We start from the raw sequence: 17,428 nt of genomic DNA, 5'->3' as shown, positions 1-17,428 counted from the left end.
AGTCACATGTTAAAACTTGTTCTCTTTTTAGTCATACTTTATATACACTACCGTTCAAAAGTTTAGGGTCACTTAGAAATGTCTTTGTTTTTGAAAGAAAACTGACCTTCTTTAGACTAGTTGAGTATCTGGATCATCAGCATTGGTGGGTTTGATTACAGGCTCAAAATGGCCAGAAACAAGACTTTCTTCTGAAACTCTTTAGTCTATTCTTGTTCTGAGAAATTAAGGCTATTCCTCCATGAGAGAAATTGCCAACAAACTGAAGATCTCGTACAACGCCTCACAAGTCCTCAACTGGCAGCTTAATTAAACAATACCCACGAAACATCAGTCTCAATGTCAACAGTGAAGAGGCGACTCTGGGATGCTGGCCTTCTAGGCAGAGTTCCTCTGTCCAGGGTCTGTGTTGTTTTCCCCATCTTAATCTTTTATTTTTATTGGACAGTCTGAGATATGGCTTTTTCTTTGCAACTCTGCCTACAAGGCCAGCATCCCGGAGTCACCTCTTCACCTTTGACGTTGAGACTGGTGTTTTGCAGGTACTATTTAATGAAGGTGCCATTTGAGGGCTTGTGAGGGCTCTGTTTCTAAAACTAGACACTCTAATGTACTTGTCCTCTTGCTCAGTTGTGCACCGGGGCCTCCCACTCCTCTTTCTATTCTGGTTAGAGCCAGTTTGCGCAGGTCTGTGAAGGGAGTAGTACATAGCGTTGTACGAGATCTTCAGTTTCTTGGCAATTTCTCGCATGGAATAGCCTTCATTTCTCAGAACGACAGTTTTCAGCTGTGCTAACATAATTGCAAAAGGGTTTTCTAATGATCAATTAGCCTTTTAAAATGATAAACTTGGATTAGCTAACACAATGTGCCATTGGAACACAGGAGTGATGGTTGCTGATAATGAGCCTCTGTTCGCCTATGTAGATATTCCATAAAAAAATCACCTGTTTCCAGCTACATTAGTCATTTACAACATTAACAATGTCCACACTGTATTTCTGATCAATTTTATGTTATTTTAATGGACAAAAAATGTGCTTTTCTTAAAAAAAACAGGACATTTCTAGGTGAGCCCAAACTTTTGAAAGGTATTGTATATCTAGCTCTCTTTCACAGACCAACTGATAAAGCAATTCCGTATTCACTTTGACGATTAGCTCCCTGTACTCTCTAACGACTTACCACAAGAGCTGTTCTCTGTTGACTCGTGAGAATAATATGTTCCAGAAAAGAAACGGTCAAATGTTTTCTGGGACCATCATCAATCACTTTCTTGAGTTAAATCTCAGAAGCTCCTCTCAGTTCACACAGACACAATAGAGTTCTATGTTTTCTGGGACTGACTGTTTTATATGTTGATATTTTAATATTAAACACAGCACCCAGTCATGTGCAGTGCAAGGCAACCTGCCTCTTGTGAGGTACAGTACAACATCCAATATGAAATGCAATGGTACTGTACTTGAATAATGCATGGTTGGACTGTCGGTCAATAATTCATTTGTTTTCTATTCGTGTGATAAGGGACATGGTTAAAAGTGCTATGGCGTTTTAAACAAGGCCTTTACTGAAACTAAGGGTTGAAGGACCAGCAGTGAAATAGACTGGAATGCTAGAAAAAGGGCTTAATTGCCAGCCCTGATCTGTTCTCTGTTAGTTCTGTATGTGAGGTCACCACCACCCTGATCTGTTCCCTGTTAGGTTTCTCTGTGAGGTCAACACCACCCTGATCTGTTCCCTGGTAAGTCTCTATGTGAGGTCAGCACCACCCTGATCTGTTCCCTGTTAGGTCTCTATGTGAGGTCAGCACCACCCTGATCTGTTCCCTGTTAGGGCTCTATGTGAGGTCAGCACCACCCTGATCTGTTCCCTGTTAGGTCTCTCTGTGAGGTCAGCACCACCCTGATCTGTTCCCTGTTAGGTCTCTATGTGAGGTCAGCACCACCCTGATCTGTTCCCTGGTAAGTCTCTATGTGAGGTCAGCACCACCCTGATCTGTTCCCTGTTAGGTCTCTATGTGAGGTCAGCACCACCCTGATCTGTTCCCTGTTAGGTCTCTCTGTGAGGTCAGCACCACCCTGATCTGTTCCCTGTTAGGTCTCTATGTGAGGTCAGCACCACCCTGATCTGTTCCCTGTTAGGTCTCTATGTGAGGTTAGCACCACCCTGATCTGTTCCCTGTTAGGTCTCTATGTGAGGTCAGCAACACCCTGATCTGTTCCCTGGTAAGTCTCTATGTGAGGTCAGCACCACCCTGATCTGTTCCCTGTTAGGTCTCTATGTGAGGTCAGCACCACCCTGATCTGTTCCCTGTTAGGTCTCTCTGTGAGGTCAGCACCACCCTGATCTGTTCCCTGTTAGGTCTCTATGTGAGGTCAGCACCACCCTGATCTGTTCCCTGTTAGGTCTCTATGTGAGGTTAGCACCACCCTGATCTGTTCCCTGTTAGGTCTCTATGTGAGGTCAGCACCACCCTGATCTGTTCCCTGTTAGGTCTCTATGTGAGGTTAGCACCACCCTGATCTGTTCCCTGTTAGGTCTCTATGTGAGGTTAGCACCACCCTGATCTGTTCCCTGTTAGGTCTCTCTGTGATGTCAACACCACCCTGATCTGTTCCCTGGTAAGTCTCTATGTGAGGTCAACACCAACCTGATCTGTTCCCTGTTAGGTCTCTCTGTGAGGTCAACACCACCCTGATCTGTTCTCTGGTAAGTCTCTATGTGAGGTCAGCACCACCCTGATCTGTTCCCTGTTAGGTCTCTATGTGAGGTTAGCACCACCCTGATCTGTTCCCTGTTCCCTGTTAGGTCTCTCTGTGAAGTCAGCACCACCCTGATCTGTTCCCTGTTAGGTCTCTATGTGAGGTCAGCACCACCCTGATCTGTTCCCTGTTAGGGCTCTATGTGAGGTTAGCACCACCCTGATCTGTTCCCTGTTAGGTCTCTATGTGAGGTCAGCACCACCCTGATCTGTTCCCTGTTAGGTCTCTCTGTGAGGTCAACACCACCCTGATCTGTTCCCTGGTAAGTCTCTATGTGAGGTCAGCACCACCCTGATCTGTTCCCTGTTAGGTCTCTATGTGAGGTTAGCACCACCCTGATCTGTTCCCTGTTAGGTCTCTATGTGAGGTTTGCACCACCCTGACCTGTCCCCTGTTAGGTCTCTATGTGAGGTTAGCACCACCCTGATCTGTTCCCTGTTAGGCCTCTATGTGAGGTCAGCACCATCAGATCTGTTCCCTGTTAGGTCTCCATGAACACACACAAACACACACATTCATGAACACACACACACACACACATTCATGAACACACACACAATAGCAATGACATTGCAGGAACATAATACACACACAAACACACACATTCATGAACACACACACACACATTCATGAACACACACACACACAAACACAAACACTTCGTCCATCACAAATCACATTTCCCCTCTAGAGAGTCCATGTTTCAATCTACTCAGTGCTCTTTAGACAGATATCTTAAGCCCTGAAAATTCACATGGGTTTACAGAGGAATAATCCTATATTATTAAGGTGCTGCCCTACTCCCACATTGAATCCCCATCCTTTCTCCTGGGACCCATTATATCTTGTGGCCTTGTATTCAGAGCGTTCAGTTGTTTACTCCCTGGAGGAAATGGCTGGAGGAAATGGCATCCAGTAATACTGTATGACTTTACAAATGGCAGATGAGTCAATTTGAGACGACAACAAGAAGGTTGTTGAATTTGAGTTACTGTAGTAACTATCCTTGGCATGTGCAAGCTGGAATGGCTCATTGGAGCAGGAGCCTGCCCCTGTTTCTATAGCAGCTTGACAGGACACTAGTCTATCGCAGGGCATTAGCCCCAATACATCACCTTTATGTATCGGGTCCAATTTATTTTATATGACTCGGCTGGAGATCGAACTCCCAACCTTAGAATCTCAGGGCAGACACCCTACCCACAAGGCCACATTTCATGTGTACATTATATATGTCTACGGTATACATATCCTACGCTACACTTCACCATAAGCTATAATGCCTTCATATGTCTATCTTAATATGTTTAGAATTGAAATGTTATTGTGGCATAGCTCCAAGGCCTACATCTCCATATGCAGTGCCTTCAGAATGTTTTCACATCTCTTGACTTCTCCACACTTTATGTTACAGCCTGAACTTAAAATGGATTACATTGAGATTTTGTGTCACTGGCCTACACACAATACCCCATAATGTGAAAATGAAATCATTTTTACAAATCTATGGCAAGAGACTTGAAAATGGCTTTCTAGCAATGATCAACAACCAACTTGACAGAGCTTGAATAATATTATAAAGAATAATGTGCAAATATTGTACACTCCAGGTGTGCAAAGCTCTTGAAGACTTACCCAGAAAGACTAACAGATGTAATTGCTGCCAAATACATTTGCAAAAATATCTAAAAACCTGTTTTCCCTTTGTCATTATGGGGTAATGTGTGTAGATGGAGGAGGGACTAAATCTATGTAATCCATTTTGAATTCAGGCTGTAACACAACAATATTTGAATAATGCTTTCTGAAGGCATTTGTATAAGTCTATATAAAGACTACTATTTGCACACACCCACACTTAGCAACTCAGCTATTGTTGATATTCATAATGGATCAAGTTATCACGCAACCTGCAATATGGAGCATAAACCCTGGGTCAATTTTGTTGTCTTCATCTTGCCATAGCAGCTAGTTTTAAATGATGTGTCTCTTGTTTGCATGTATAGGGTTAATGGAAGCTAAGACATTAGCTGTGTAGAATTATGAACAGGTCCCCCTTATGCTTTGATCGTAACAGCATGTCAGTGCCTGAGAGGTATCGATCCATTCTGGGGGAAAAGAGCCAGTGCACACATAAATCATGCCTGTTAGCTTGATATGACAGAGTCGGAGACGTCACAGGCAGCAGACATTTCACTTTAGAGATTCTCTGGAGAGAACTTCCAACTGTTCTACTTCCTGGTACTGAATCTATAGGGTATCCATGTGTTGTGGTTTTACTTTAAAATCCCAGCAGGCACCTGATTCCCGCCCGGTCTCTTAGACAGCAGACACATCCCTGCCACATGAATCCATGTCATTTATATACAACATGCTTGTATTTATTACAGTAACCTACATCTCTAAGCCCTCCTAATCATAATAGATGAATGTGTGTTACTTGTTCAAGAATCCATCCATCCATATCTATTGAATTATGAATGGTTCCTCTGTACAACATTGCTATATACTGTCACTACTCCATAGATGGTACAGTATTGTATTCTGAGCTTTCACAACCATTGACATTAATAAGCACTTGGATATAGTCTTAAAACCTTTTATGGCTAGGGGTTCCGCTAGCAGAACGTTTCCACAACATCCGGTGAAATTGAAGAGCGCAAAATTCAAAAAAAATTATTAGAAATATTTAACTTTCATACAAGTGCAATACACCAAATTAAACCTTAACTTCTTGTTAATCTAGCCACCGTGTCAGATTTCAAAAAGGCTTTACAGCAAAAGCAAACCATGCGATTATCTGAGGACAGCACCCCATCAAACAAACACATGGCAATCATATCTCAACCCGCCAGGCGCGACACAAAACTCAGAATTAACGATATAATTCATGCCTTACCTTTGAAGAGCTTCTTCTGTTGGCACTCCAATGTGTCCCATAAACATCACAAATGGTCCTTTTGTTCGATTAATCCCGTCGTTATATCTCCAAAATGTCCATTTATTTGGCGCGTTTGATTCAGAAAAACACCGGTTCCAGCTCGCCCAACATGACTACAAAATATCTAATAAGTTACCTGTAAACGTTGTCAAAACATTTCAAACAACTTTCCTAATCCAACTTTAGATATTTTAAAACATAAATAACAAAGTGAAGCACGTTCCAGGTCACGCGCACAAAAACATTAGAGAGCACTAGGCTGGACCCTCGTTCTGAATAGCCGTACTTCTTCATTTCTCTAAAGAAAAACATCAACGAATTTCTAAAGACTGTTGACATCTAGTGGAAGCAATAGGAACTGCAACCAAGTGCCACAGAATTCTAGGTTCCCACAGAAAACCAATTGAAAACAGTGAACAAAAACAAAAAAATCCTGGATGGTTTGTCCTCGGGGTTTCACCTGCCAAATAAGTTCTGTTATACTCACAGACATTATTTTAACAGTTTTAGAAACTTTAGAATGTTTTCTATCCAAATCTACCTATATGCATATCCTAGCTTCTGGGCGTGAGTAGCAGGCAGTTTACTTTGGGCACGCTTGTCATCCGGACGTGAAAATACTGCCCCCTATCCCAAATAGGTTATCCTCTCTGGGATATGTGGGATGCTAGCGTCCCACCTCGACAACAGCCAGTGAAATTGCAGGGCGCCAAATTCAAAACAACAGAAATCTCATAATTAAAATTCCTTAAACATACAAGAATTATACACCATTTTAAAGATACACTTCTTGTTAATACAGCCACAGTATCTGATTTCAAAAAGGCTTTACGGCGAAAGCACACCTTGCGATTATGTTAGGTCAGCGCCTAGCCACAGAAAACCATGCAGTAATTTTCCAAAGAAGGAGAGGTGTCACAAAGACAGAAATAGCGTTAAAATGAATCACTAACCTTTGATGATCTTCACCGGATGGCACTCCCAGGACTCCATGTTAGACAATAAATGTGTGTTTTGTTCGATAAAGTTCATCTTTATGTCCAAAAACCTCATTTGAAATTGGTACATTATGTTCAGAAATGCATTGTCTCAAACAAACATCCGGTGAAAGTGCAGAGAGCCACATCAAATTATAGAAATAGTCATCATAAACATTGATAAAAAATACAAGTGTTAAACATACAATTAAAGATAAACTTCTCCTTAATGCAACCGCTGTGTCAGATTTCAAAAAGGTTTTACGGTAAAAGCATACCATGCAATTATGTTAGGTCAGCGCCTAGCCACAGAAAACCATACAGCCATTTCCCAACCAAGGAGCGGTGTCACAAAACTCAGAAATAGCGTTATAAATATTCACTTACCTTTGATGATCTTCATCGGAATGCACTCCTAGGAATCCCAGTTCCACAATAAATGTTTGTTTTGTTCGATAAAGTCCATCACATATGTCCAAATACCTCCTTTTTGTTCGCGCGTTTAGTCCAGTATCCAAATGCACAATGCGCAGGCACTAAGTCCAGACGAAAAGTCAAAACAGTTCCATTAACGTTCGTAGAAACATGTCAAACGATGTATAGAATCAATCTTTAGGATCTTTTTATTATAAATCTTTATCATAATATTCCAACCGGACAATTCCTTTGTCTTTAGAAATGATAGGGAACGCAGCTCACGCTCACTGCCGCGTGCGAGACTTAGCTCATAGCATTCTGCCAGACCCCTGATTCAAACAGCTCTTATTCTCTCCCCCTTCACAGTAGAAGCCTGAAGCAATGTTCTAAAGACTGTTGACATGTAGTGGAAGCCTTAGGAAGTGCAATATGACCCCATAGACACTGTATATTGGATAGGCAATCACTTGAAAAACTACAAACATCAGATTTCACACTTCCTGGTTGGATTTTTTCTCAGGTTTTTGCCTGCCATTTGAGTTCTGTTATACTCACAGACATCATTCAAACAGTTTTAGAAACTTCAGAGTGTTTTCTATCCAAATATACTAATATACTGCATATTCTAGTTTCTGGGCCAGAGTAGTAACCTGTTTAAATTATGCATATTCTAGCTTTTGGGCCTGAGTAGCAGGCAGTTTACTCTGGGCACCTTATTCATCCAAGCTACTCAATACTGCCCCCCGTCCCAAAGAAGTTTTAACAGAATGTGACTGGCAGAACGGGTGTTGTATGTGGAGGATGAGGGCTGCAGTAGATATCTCAGATATGGGGGAGTGTGGCCTAAGAGGGTTTTATAAATAAGCATCAACCAGTGGGGTCTTGCGACGGGTATACACAGATGACAAGTTTACAGAGGAGTATAGAGTGCAGTGACGTGTCCTATAACGAGAGCACCCTTACCTGCCGATCTATAAATTATGTTTCTATAATCTAGCATGGGTAGGATGAATCAGGATTAGTTTGGCAGCAGGGGTGAAAGAGGAGCAATTACAATAGAGGAAACCCAAGTCTAGATTTAACTTTAGCCTGCAGCTTTGATATGTGCTGAGAGAAGGACAATATACCATCTATCCATACTCCCAAGTACTTGTATGAGGTGACTACCTTAAGCTCTAAACCCTCAGAGGTAGTAATCACACCTGTGGGGAGAGGGGCATTCTTCTTGCCAAACCACATGACCTTTGTTTTGGAGGTGTTCAGAACAAGGTTAAGGGTAGAGAAAGCTTGTTGGACACTAAGAAAGCTTCGTTGTAGAGCATTTAACCTGTCTGGGCTAGGGGGCAGTATTTTCACGGCCGGATGAAAAACGTACCCAATTTAAACAGGTTACTACTCTGGCCCAGAAACTAGAATATGCATATTATTAGTAGATTTGGATAGAAAACACTCTGAAGTTTCTAAAACTGTTTGAATGGTGTCTGTGAGTATAACAGAACTCATATGGCAGGCAAAAACCTGAGAAAAATCCAAGCAGGAAGTGGAAAGTCTGAGAATTGTAGTTCTTCTTTTGATTCTCTATCAAAACTACAGTGTCTGTGGAGGACGTTGCACTTCCTAAGGCTTCCATTGGCTGTCTAAAGCCTTCAGAAAGTGGTTTGAGCATTTTCCTGTCACTGGGCCGATAATAGGAGCTCAGTTACTGAGTGGTCTGCCTGACAACAAAGGGATTGGATATGCGCGGTCACACGAGCGCGCCATTCCTTCTTTTTCTTCTTGAATGAATATGCTATTTTCCGGTTGGAATATTATCGCAATTTTACATTAAAAATACCATAAAGATTGATTTTAAACAGCGTTTGACATGCTTATAAGTACGGTAATGGAACATTTTGACTTTTCGTCTCTGGTTCCGCGCTTGCGCGTTATGCCTTTGGATAAGTGATCTGTACGCACAAACAAAACTGAGGTATTTGTACATAAATAATGGATTATTTCGAACAAAAACAAAATTTATTGTGGAAGTAGCAGTCCTGGGAGTGCATTCTGACGAAGATCAGCAAAGGTAAGAGAATATTTCTAATACTAATTCTGAGTTTAGGTTGCCCCGAACTTGGCGGGTGTCTGAATAGCTCACCGTGATGGCTGAGCTATGTACTCAGAATATTGAAAAATGTGCTTTCTCCGTAAAGCTATTTTAAAATCTGACACAGCGGTTGCATCCAGGAGTAGTCCATCTATAATTCTTTAAATAATTGTTATATATTTTGTCAATGTTTATGATGAGTATTTTTGTAAATTGATGTGCACATTCACCGGACGTTTTGGTGGGAATACATTTTCTGAACATCATGCGCCAATGTAAAATGCTGTTTTTGGATATAAATATGAACTTTATCGAACAAAACATACATGTATTGTGTAACATAATGTCCTAGGAGTGTCATCTGATGAAGATCGTCAAGGGTTAGTGCTTCATTTAGCTGTGTTTTGGGTTTTATTGACAAATGTCCTTGCTTGGAAAATGGCTGTGTGATTATTTTTGTCTATGTACTCTCCTAACATAATCTAATGTTTTGCTTTCGCTGTAAAGCCTTTTTGAAATCGGACAATGTGGTTACATCAAGGAGAAGTGTATCTTTAAAATGGTGTAAAATAGTTGTATGTTTGAGAAAGTTGAATTATGACATTTTGTTGTTTTGGAATTTGCCGCCCTGATATTTCACTGGCTGTGCTAGCGTCCCACCTAGCCCATAGAAGTTAACACAAAATCCAGAGAAGGGCCAGCTGGATATAAGACTGTATCATCTGCATATAAATGGATGAGAGCACTTCCTACTGCCTGAGCTATGTTGTTGATGTAAATTGAGAAGAGCGTGGTGCCTAGGATTGAGCCTTGGGGTACTTCCTTGGTGACAGGCAGTGGCTGAGACAGCAGATTCTTTTTTATCTCCTATAGCTGGTATATCTCCTATATCTCCTAAAGCTGGTGTATCTTCTATATCTCCTATAGCTCCTATATCTCCTATATCTGGTATATCTCCTATAGCTCCAATAGCTGGCATATCTCCTATATCTCCTATAGCTGGTATATATCCTATAGCTGGTATATCTCCTATAGCTGGTATATCTCCTAAAGCTCCTATATCTCCTATAGCTGGTATATCTCCTATATTTCCTATAGTGGGTATATCTCCTATATCTCCTATAGCTGGTATATCTCCTATAGCTGGAATATCTCCTATAGCTGGAATATCTCCTATATCTCATATAGCTGGTATATCTCCTATAGCTGGTATATCTCCTATATCTCCTATAGCTTATATAGCTGGTATATCTCCTATAGCTGGAATATCTCCTATAGCTGGAATATCTCCTATATCTCATATAGCTGGTATATCTCCTATAGCTCCTATAGCTGGTATATCTCCTCCTATAGCTCCTATAACTCCTATATCTGGAATATCTCCTATATATCATATAGCTGGTACATCTCCTATATCTACTATAGCTCCTACAGCTCCTATATCTCCTATAGCTCCCATATCGCCTATAGCTCCTATATATCCTATAGCTCGTATATCTCCTATTGCTACTATATCTCCTATAGCTACTATATATCTTATAACTCATATATCTCCTATATATCCTATATCTAATATAGCTCATATATCTCCTATAGCTCATATATCTCCTATATCTGCTATAGCCACTATATCTCATATAGCTACTATATTGCCTACATCTCCTATATCGCCTATAGTTCCCAAATCGCCTATAGCTCCTACATCTCCTATTGCTCGTATATCTCCTATAGCTCCTATATATCCTATATCTCCCTCCTATGTGTGCCAAGATACTCTTGTTGGTTTTCTTTTATTGTATTAGATACAATAAATTATTGTATTTTTTTTACGAGACAGGCCTTTAAAAAAAATTTGATATAGTGCAATATTAGCCATGTTAAGCAGTTTCCTCCGAATCCCTGATTAGACACTGTTGTCAAGCTGATGATAATAGACTTAACAGAGATTTCTGCCATTTGCATGCAAAGGGCACAACAATTACACTCATCCTAAACCAATCAGGATGCAACAGGCTCTAGCATGTTTTTGCCAACAAGCAGGTTAGAAAGTTAGACATTTCTGCTATTGCCATGCTGTGCTACATCATCATGTCAAAGGATGTAAGTTCAATGTTATGTTAGTTAACTGCCAGTTTGCATAGCCAATCAACTGACCTAAATAATGGTTTGTATCATAAAATATTCAATTACTAGTCAACGGATGCCATGACTATGAACGGCATTTGTCATACAATTATTAGTCTATGGTATAACCCTGGTATGTAGACCTGCTGCCAGAGGGTTCAAGTCTTAGCCTTCTGCTAAATGGAATGTTAGTATGTGCTCAGGTGAGGTGTGTGTTTGTGGCTGTGTGTGTTCCAACCACCCTGCCCTCCAGCCCTGGTCCCTCCAGCCCTGTTCCCTCCAGCCCTGGTCCCTCCAGCCCTGTTCCCTCCAGCCCTGCTCCCTCCAGCCCTGTTCCCTCCAGCCCTGTTCCCTCCAGCCCTGTTCCCTCCAGCCCTGTTCTCTGCCAGTGACTAAACCACCTGCCATGAAGAAACAACCGGTCCACGAGCCAGACCGGCCTCAGGGAGTGAGGGGGGCTTAACGCAGGAGGAGGCGCTGCGCCAAAGTGTAGTCTGCTGATGAACAACAAGAAGTGCTAATGAAATGTACTGTGTGTGTATGTGTAAGAAAGAGAGCGAGAGGGATGTGAGCTGTCTATTTGGAATGCATTCATGAATCTGTGGTGTAAATTAAAATTAGCGAGGACTGCCTAATATGACTGAGTGGTGAGTGGCGTAACCCGTGAGCCTATCTCCTGTTTTTGTAGCCTGAGGCAGCTTGATGTACACAGTTTGGTAACACCTACCTTATTAAAGGTCCCCAAAGCACACATATCCCTGGGTCACTCCTCTTTTCAGTTCGCTGTAGCTAGCGACTGGAACGAGCTGCAACAAACACTCAAACTGGACAGTTTTATCTCCATCTCTTCATTCAGACTCAATCATCGACACACTTAATGACAGTTGTGGCTGCTTTGTGAGATGTATTGTTGTTTCTACCTTCTTGCCCTTTGTGCTGTTGTCTGTGCCCAACAATGTTTGTACCATGTTTTGTGCTGCTACCATGTTGTGTGGCTACCATGTTGTCATGTTGTGTTGCTGCCATGCTATGTTGTTGTCTTAGGTCTCTCTTTATGTGTTGTCTCTCTTGTCATGATGTGTGTTTTGTCGTATATTTATATTTTATTTATTTATTTATTTTTAATCCCAGACCCGCCCCCGCAGGAGGCCTTTTGCCTATTGGCAGGCCGTAATTGTAAATAAGAATGTGTTCTTAACTGACTTGCCTAGTTAAATAAAGGTTCAATAAAACAAAGAGCTATAGGCGCTATAGGAGATATATTAGCTATAGGCGCTATAGGAGACATATTAGCTATAAGAGCTATAGGAGACATAGGAACTATAGGATATATATTAGTTATAGGAACTATAGGAGATATAGGAGCTATAGGAGATATAGGAGCTATACAAGTTGTTCTGCTTCCACAAGCACATCCAATGCAAGCATCAGTAATTCTACATTTGTTGTTAGCCCAGCTAGCATGGACACTGACAGTTATGAATCTGATGCAGCCGAAGAGCTACTGCCCCCTTACCCGGGAAAGCACCGAACAACAGACAGGGACTTTGGACCAGCGAAGAGGCGCAAATATGATGAACTACATTGATTTGGGGTTCACTTACCGTTCAAAAGTTTGGGGTCACTTAGAAATGTCCTTATTTTTTAAAGAAAAGCACATTATTTGTCCATTAAAATAACATCAAATTGATCAGAAATACAGTGTAGACATTGTTAATGGAATATCTACACTGCGTGCACAAATATTAGGCTAGTGAGTATTCTGATCTTATCATTATTTCTATTCACATTTTCAAACTCCAAACCATATAAACTTGGATGCTTATTGGATTTTATCATTTTCAGGTGATATGTATTTGTGTAATGAGGGAGGGTGTGGCAAAAGTGAATAACACCTTATATCAAGGTGTGCATAATTATTAGGCAGCCTCATTACCTCAGGTAAATGGGCCAAATATAAATTTAACTGACACTGAAAAACCAAACATGTAAAATGCCTTTCAGACGGATGCGACACTCTTTAAATAGCTAAACTATTGAGGTGTGAACACCGGACATTCAAACGTTTTGTTGCGAATAGTCAACTGGGGCGCAAAAAACGCATGGGGAAGAAAAGGCGCAAATTAACTGCAAAAGACTTGAGAAGAATTAAACGTCAAACTACCAGGAACCCATTATCCTCCAGTGCCACCGTATTCCAGAACTGCAACCTACCTGGAGTGTTCAGAAGTACAAGGTGTCAAGTGCTCAGAGACATGGCCAAGGTCAAGAAGACTGAAACAAGACCAACACTGAATAAGATTCACAAGTTGAAGCGTCAAGATTGGGCAAAGAAATACCTGAAGACAGATTTTTCAAAGGTTTTATGGACAGATGAAATGAAAGTGACTCTTGATGGACCAAATGGATGGGCCCGTGGCTGGATCAGTAATGGACACAGGGCACCACTTTGAGTCAGGTGCCAGCAAGGTGAAGGAGGGGTACTGGTATGGGCTGCTATCATTGAGGATGAGGTAGTTGGACCTTTTCGGGTTGAAGATGGACTGAAACTCAACTCCCAAACCTACTGCCAGTTTCTGGAAGATTCTTTCGTCAAACAGTGGTACAGGAAGATGTCCTCATCATTCTAGAAGGCCATGATCTTTATGCAGGACAATGCTCCATCACATGCATCCAAGTACTCCACTGCTTGGCTAGCCAGCAAGGGCCTCAAAGATGCCTGAATAATGACCTGGCCCCCTTCCTCACCTAACATAAATCCTATTGAGAACTTGTGGACCATTCTCAAACGTGAGATTTACAGTGATGGAAGACAATACACCTTTTTGAACAGCATTTGGGAGGCTGTGGTTGCTGCTTCAGCAAAAATTGATCGTGAACAGACCAAGAAACTGACAGACTCCATGGATGGAAGGCTAATGGCAGTTATTGAAAATAAGGGTGGCTATATTGGTCACTGAATATTTTTAAAAGGCCAAAAATGTTATATAATTGTCATTTTGTGTTACTTATCTGTTACACTTACTCTAAAAATTGAGAATAAACAAGTGAGTTGAGAGAAATTATTTTTGTAATTTAGTTGCCTAATAATTCTGCACACTAGTAGTTGCCTAATAATTGTGCACACTTATATATATATATTTCCCTGAGAAAGACAAAACTCACTTTTCCTTTGTTAAACATTCAGGTTTGAGGTTCAATAACATTTTGGATTGACTGAGAGCATTGTGTTTGTTCAACAATAAAATTAATCCCGAGGAATACAATTTGCCTAATAATTGTGCACGCAGTGTATATAGGCGTACAGAGAGACAGATGCCTCACAAGTCCTCAACTGGCAGCTTCATTAAATAGTACCCGCAAAACACCAGTCTCTACGTCAACAATGAAGAGGCGACTCTGCCTTCTAGGCAGAGTTCCTCTGTCCAGTGTCTGTGTTCTTCTGCCCATCTTAATATTTTATTTTTATTGGACAGCCTGAGATATGGCTTTTTCTTTGCAACTCTGCCTAGAAGGCCAGCATCCCGGAGTCGCCTCTTCACTGTTGATGTTGAGACTGGTGTTTTGCGGGTACTATTTAATGAAGCTGCCAGTTGAGGATTTGTGAGGCGTCTGTTTCTCAAACTAGACACTCTAATGTACTTTTCCTCTTGCTCAGTTGTGCACCGGGGCCTCCCACTCCTCTTTCTATTCTGGTTAGAGCCAGTTTTATGTTTTTTTAATGTACAAAATATGTGCTTTTCTTTCAAAAACAAGGACATTTCTAAGTGACCCCAAACTCTTGAACAGTAGTGTATGTTGGGAGTAGTGCCTTTCCTCAGCCACAGTGTGTTATATGTGCAAAAGTACTATCTCACAACTCAATGAAGCCTTCACTCTTGCGCAGACATTTAGAAACAAAACATGCCAATTTGAAAAATAAGCCACAGGAGTTTTTTGAGCGAGAATTAAGACGACTTTCGAATAGTAAGGCATGTATAAAAGCAATAGATACCATTAATAAGAAGGGTCTAGAAGCGTCTTATATGGTGAGCTACCGAGTGGCTAGGACAGGCAAGCCCCATACTATTGTGGATGACTTAATTCTTCCTGCTGCCGCGGATATGGCTGGGACAATGCTGGGTTGAAAAGGCAAAAAAAAAACTATTAAGACATTGCCTTCATCAAACAACACTGTTTCACGACGCATCAGTAAAATGGCAGGAGATGTTTTGAAACAATTACTGTTTCGCATACAAGCCAGTGAATTCTATGCATTACAGCTGGGTGAGTCAACAGACGTGGTGGGTCTGGCACAGCTCCTGGTATATGTCCGTTCCGTTTATATGGGGTCAATTAAGGAAGACATCCTCTTCTGCAAACCACTGGAAACCAGGACAACGGGAGAGGATATTTTTAAAGTACTGGACAGCTTTGTGACATCAAATGAACTTTGGTGGTCAAGATGTGTTGGTATCTGTACTGATGCCGCAAAAGCCATGACAGGGAGACATAGTGGAGTGGTAATGCGTGTGCAAGCAGTTGCTCCCGACGTCACTTGGGTACACTGCAGCATCCACCGAGAGGCTCTTGATGACAAGGGAATGCCTGACAGCTTGAAAGATGTTTTCAACACCATAGTGAAAATGGCCCCTGAACTCTCGTGTATTTTCTGCACTATGCAATGATATGGGCAGCGACCATGTAACGCTTTTACATACATACTTTTACATACAGAAGTGCTCTGGTTATCAAGGGGCAAAGTATTGACATGTTTTTTTGAATTGAGAGACGGGCTTAAAGTTTTTTTTCTGACCATAATTTTCACTTGTCTGACCACTTGCATGATGACGAGTTTCTCAAATGACTGGCCTATCTGGGGGATGTTTTTTCTCGCCTGAATGACCTGAATCTGGGAGAACAGGTACTCTCCACAACTCTATTCAATGTGCGGGACAAAATTGAGGCTATGATTAAGAAGTTGGAGCTCTTCTCTGTCTGCATTAACAATGACAACACACAGGTCTTTCCGTAATTGTATTTTTTTTGTGTGTGCAAATGAACTCAGGCTTACTGACAATGTCAAACGTGATATAGCGAATAGCGAAGCACCTGAGTGAGTTGGGTGCACAATTACGCAGGTACTTTCCCGAAACGGATGACACAAACAACTGGATTCGTTATTCCTTTCATGCCCTGCCTCCAGTCCACTTACCGATATCTCAACAAGAGAGCCTCATCAAAATTGCAAGAAGCGGTTCTGTGAAAATTGAATTTAATCAGAAGCCACTGACAGATTTCTGGATTAGGCTGCGCTCAGAGTATCCTGCCTTGGCAAATCGCTAGTTAAGACACTGATGACCTTTGCAACCACGTACCTATGTGAGAGTGGATTCTCGGCTCTCACTAGCATGAAAACTAAATACAGGCACAGACTGTGTGTGGGAAATGATTTAAGACTGAGACTTTCCAATACAACCCAACATTGCAGAGTTATGTGCATCCTTCAAGCACACCCTTTTCATTAACCTGTGGTGAGTTATTCACAATTTCGATCAACAAATAAGGTTTTATATGTAAGATGGTTAAACAAAGAGCTAATTTATTGATTATTATTATATTATTATTTGTGCCCTGGTCCTATAAGAGCTCTTTTTCACTTCCCACAAGCCGGGTTGTGACAAAAACGAATTCTTATGTTTAATGAATGTATCGTGTGTGGCAGCCTTACAATGATGGCAAAAAAACAACATTTGAGAGTGCGCTGACCCTGGTGCTGGAGCTGCAGCTGCAGCTGGGGGTTGAATGTTTGAAGGGGTACGGGACTATAAAAAGTTTGGGAACCACTGCTATATTTCATAGCTCCTCCCTGGCCTCTGATACTGTTGCAGGATCTATTCCAATAATATCCTTTCGTATACAACTCCTAGAGTGTCAGGATGACACAGTTTCATATTCGCTTCTTTGGTGTTCTCATAGCAACGTCATCCCCTGTAAATTATTCACAGCTGCAGTCACAGCATGAAAGAATAAACTCGTTATAGCATCCCCCATCTGGCTAGGCTACCGCATACAAAAGGGAGAAAACCAACTCTGAGACCTGAAATCCTAGGCTTGTCAACAGTGTTTAGCCTACTAC

Source organism: Salmo trutta, chromosome 12, assembly GCF_901001165.1.
Source record: "Salmo trutta chromosome 12, fSalTru1.1, whole genome shotgun sequence".
NCBI classification, from domain to species: domain Eukaryota; kingdom Metazoa; phylum Chordata; class Actinopteri; order Salmoniformes; family Salmonidae; genus Salmo; species Salmo trutta.
Note: the sequence above shows the minus strand (reverse complement) of the source record.